Source organism: Manis javanica, chromosome 15 (assembly GCF_040802235.1).
Source record: "Manis javanica isolate MJ-LG chromosome 15, MJ_LKY, whole genome shotgun sequence".
In the NCBI taxonomy this organism is placed as follows: domain Eukaryota; kingdom Metazoa; phylum Chordata; class Mammalia; order Pholidota; family Manidae; genus Manis; species Manis javanica.
The window spans coordinates 42,057,137-42,061,306 of NC_133170.1; the positions used below are offsets into that span (position 1 = coordinate 42,057,137).

Here is a 4,170-nt window from a genome sequence, read left to right on the forward strand (position 1 = left end):
AAATGGAGACAGAGCGGTTATTTAGTGGTGGCAGGAATATAAATACGTGCACTAACCTATAAACTGGTATTTACTTCAGGAAGGTAAGTAATATTTTTTCTCTGATTGCTGAGCTGTCAGTTTAATGCAGCGTAAATAAACAGTAGGTGCCTGCTAGCTTAAAGTAGGAAGTGTTCATTCCACACGAGGAACAGATTACTGAAGCCTGATGCTCATAATGCTGAAACATAACTTTTATTTTACCAGAAAATACACCCTGCAGTGGATGATTTTTCGTGCCTGATCTATTAATTAACTTAACTCTGTTCTGTCAAAATGTAAACCAATCTGTTAAAATCATCCCAGAGTTTTGGAGTTTGAAAACCAAATCAATTTGAAAAGCAAGAGTAATGACTGTTCTGTAATCTGATCACAAATACCAAAAATGAGTACTTAATATAATACACAGAAACTATCCTAAACCAAGAAAAAGACTAACAACATATTTAAATATAGAATTTAATAATCTGAGTTACCAAATTTACTCAAAATCCTTCTCCTTTGCTAATTAAAAGCAATTGGCACCTTCAGTATTTCCCACCCTTGTGCTACTTAGGTCCTCCATTCCCTATGCATGCTTATTCTGTTCTCTGAAATATCTAAAGGTAAACCCTTCATAAAAATCAAATCACACTCCTTAATTCTAATAGAACTATTAGTGAGCTCTCCTGGAGAAATGGCAAGTTTGAAGATCAAATGATGATACCATTCCTAACAGCAGTCTTGTAAAATGGGGTTTTCTTTCTATTTTCTGTACAGCACAAAGTTATGATGCTATGTAGCAACTAATTTTCTCCTTATACACAAGGGTTGAGCAAAATATTTCATGGCATCATTTAAAATGAGAGCTCATCTTAGCTAAAAAGTATAAGAGGCAATTTGGGGAGAGGTCTATTTAAAATGAACAAATTCTGATTATCAATTTTAAAGAAAAAAGAGGGGCTTTAAAATAATATTTTTGCATTTGATTACAACATGTCTAGACACAGTCTGAAGACTGATTCAGTCATATGTATTTATTTTATATACTTCAATCCCAAGGACTAAGATAAGAATCATCCAAAACCATACAACACATCTTCGAAAAAATTTGTTTGTGTAAAGGGCATATCTATGTATGGCCCTTTTGGAAATTTACAGAGCAGATGAAAACCACTAGAGTGCTTTATAGCGTCCCTGCTGTATATCCATGTTGTGTTTAGCTTAATAGTGTTTGTAACCAAAAGATTTTTACAATAATGAGGAACAGGTGCCTGTCACCTGACCTTTTAGGCCTAATTTACAATTCACAACCTGTCATGTGAAAAAATTGAAAATCTCCTCCAGATATTTCAGTCTTTGCTAATTTAATGCAGTCTTTCTTAACCATCATTCAGCATATCCTATCTTACTCAATCGCAGGTTCATATAGCTGGCAAAAGACTTCTTTTGCAGAAAGAAACCAATATTCATTTTGTTGGGCTTGTTTAAGATGCTGGGAGACAAAAGAACTACTTTTGTAGGTTATCAACCAAAGAATATATTAATTTATTACAACAACTGAACAAAAGGCATTCCTTTCGAATACTTTTTCATACAAAGAACTATTATTTATTACATATTTCAGCTTGTGGGAAAATGAGGAATGCATTGATTCTGGAAATAACTATTCAGACTTTTGGAAGTTCTTTGGGTCTTCTTTCTCTATGTCTTTTCTTCCCCTTCTCCCCCTTAACCCGCACCCCCTCCCCACACACATTTTAAGGCACTAGTACTTCAGGAGGAAAATCCCTACTTGTCCTTTTTTCACCATCATTTGTATTCATTATTCAGAAAGGAATACAAAATTAAGCAGTGATTTTTATTTTTCTTGTATAATCTTATTACATGTAGCCACACTCAAATTTAACAATGCTTTGTACTTTATAGCTACTGTTTACATATTATGAATTACATATAACTGAACAACTCTACATTTAAGATATTGTTTCCATTAGAGAAAATATGAAGTAGTAAGTGTGGAATGGAGATGAAGAATAAACATGCTTGGTATATTTACAAAATGCATAGTCATTCAAAATGTGCACAAACAGGATACACATTTTGCTACTGTTACATTTTACACTGTATACACATGGTCTAAAGTGTATTTAATAATGTGCCTAACCAAGTTAATTAAAGTATTTATGCCTGGTGATTGTGCTAAACATTTGGAGAGGTAGTGAAAGATACAGCCAGTTACTTCTGCTAACTATAGTTGAAATTATGCACTTATTATAACCTTTTCTAACAATGTGAGAAAAACAGAGTAAATATATTAAATTTGTTTCACAACAGATGCTTAGGTTGTTAATATTTAAGATGCCTATTCATGCTATTCCTGTCTGCACATTTGTCAAAAATGTTAGCTTGAATGCTAATGTTTGCCAGCAGACTGGAGCAGTCAGTATATGAATGTACTACTGTTTTACTAAAATAATATGCAATAGGAATAAAGGGCTGCTGCTAAATCAAAGCACTAGTAACACACAGCAGATTAAAGGATTTTAGAGCAAACACCTCAACCTTGGCTTTCTCCACTCTTAAACTGCAGTCTTTTTGCAGCTATATTTGACTGTAAAATAAATCTTACATTCCTGACATCTCAGAAAAATCCACTTTAGATAGGGTGTAAGTTTCATTGAAGTTTCAACGGGATGAGTTACTCTGTCAGCAGCACAACACGGTAAATTGTAGGAACTTTTAAGGACTAAACCTGACACGGAGGAGTCGCGTTTTATTCATTCTTACTCCCGCCTCTGTCCTCTTGGGAAAGTCACGTCCCCTGGACTCCAAGGATGCAAGCATGGATCCCCAGGAGGAAGTCGGGGCAGGGGGTTTCTCTCCTGAAAAAGGATGTCTTTCTGTTTCCCCTGTCTCTTTTACAACCATGTGTGGTAAAAGTCTTACACCTGCCTGGAAACCCGGAACTCAGCCGAGAAAGTTCGCTGAGGAAGGGCGCAGAGGTCAAAGTTGCCAACCAGGACACTTTAAGAGGCGATCCTGTGGTTGACACTTGAAAGTGAAATTTGCAAGACCTCGCGGAGGTCCAGGCCAGGACCTCCAGCGAGAGCCCTAAGCCCCTATCCGTCTTCGGGGGTCACCCCAAGAGTCCTGCTCAGTGCATATCCCTGGTACGCGCGTGTCGCTCCCCGGCCCTGTCACCTGCCTGCTTCGTCCCTCTCGTTGTGGCTGCCCTAGCCCACGCTCTGCCACCTGGGCAGCCTCCCCAGTGGCGCGCGCGGAGAAGGCTGCCACTCTCGGGTCGGGACCGCAGGAGGGGGACACGGTGCGGACCCCGAGGCCGCACCTGTGATGTCTCGGTCCCTGCAAAGAGGGGCAGCACCTCTTCCTGCCTCCAGCCCAATCCCAAACCCGCAATCACTCCAGGCACCCCTTCGGGACACACCTCACAACAGCCGGCCAGGGCTCCAAACAAGGAGTGCCGCGGCTTTCAAACTCCGGGCTCGAACTTGAGCGCCCTGGCGCCCGAGTGGCTCCCGGGATGGAGAAGTTGCCACAAACTTCCCAGGCCCCTCTCCGCGGCCGCTGCCATCCAGCCGCGCCGGCGGGGGGGCGGAGGAAGGCGGAGAGGGACCCGGGAAGGATGCTGAGCTTATGGGCGATCCGTCCGGGGAACGTTTCCACCCCGCCAGCCGACTCCGCCGGGCACCTTTCCGCCAGCCTGGCTGCGGGGCGCACGGAGAGGCACTCCCTTTCCCCGTGTGCTCCCTTCGGCCTTTTTGAATCCCCCTTTCTCTTCCAAAGGGGTCACACGGCTGACCTGAAGGAGTTTGTTCTGCCAGGGTCTGCCAGGCAGGTGTGTTGGTGTGCCCACACCCTGAGAGAGAATGAATGGCATCTTCGAGTCCCCCATCCCGGGTGCTCCCCTCATTCGACCAGCCCACCCCTCGGGGCTCCGACTGGGCGCGATGAAGGGTCTCGGAAGATCCCTGTCGCCGGGGGCCCCGGCCATGGGCGCCGGGCCGCCCCAACAAGGGGCGCCGTAGGTGGGTGCTACAGAGAAGTTTGGATCGATTCCGAAAAGAGAAACACAGAGATAAAAGCACGAGCAGGGAGGTTCAAAAAGAGAGGCAAAGGAGCAGAACTCAC

The 4,170-nt window shown here is 43.2% G+C and overlaps 1 protein-coding gene across 1 annotated transcript in view; it reads right to left on the minus strand.

The window, feature by feature from the left end:
* The window catches only part of SATB1 (SATB homeobox 1), a 94,669-nt gene that overhangs the window by 90,303 nt on the left and 196 nt on the right, over positions 1 to 4,170 (minus strand). The gene's annotated exons all lie outside the window — the stretch shown is intronic.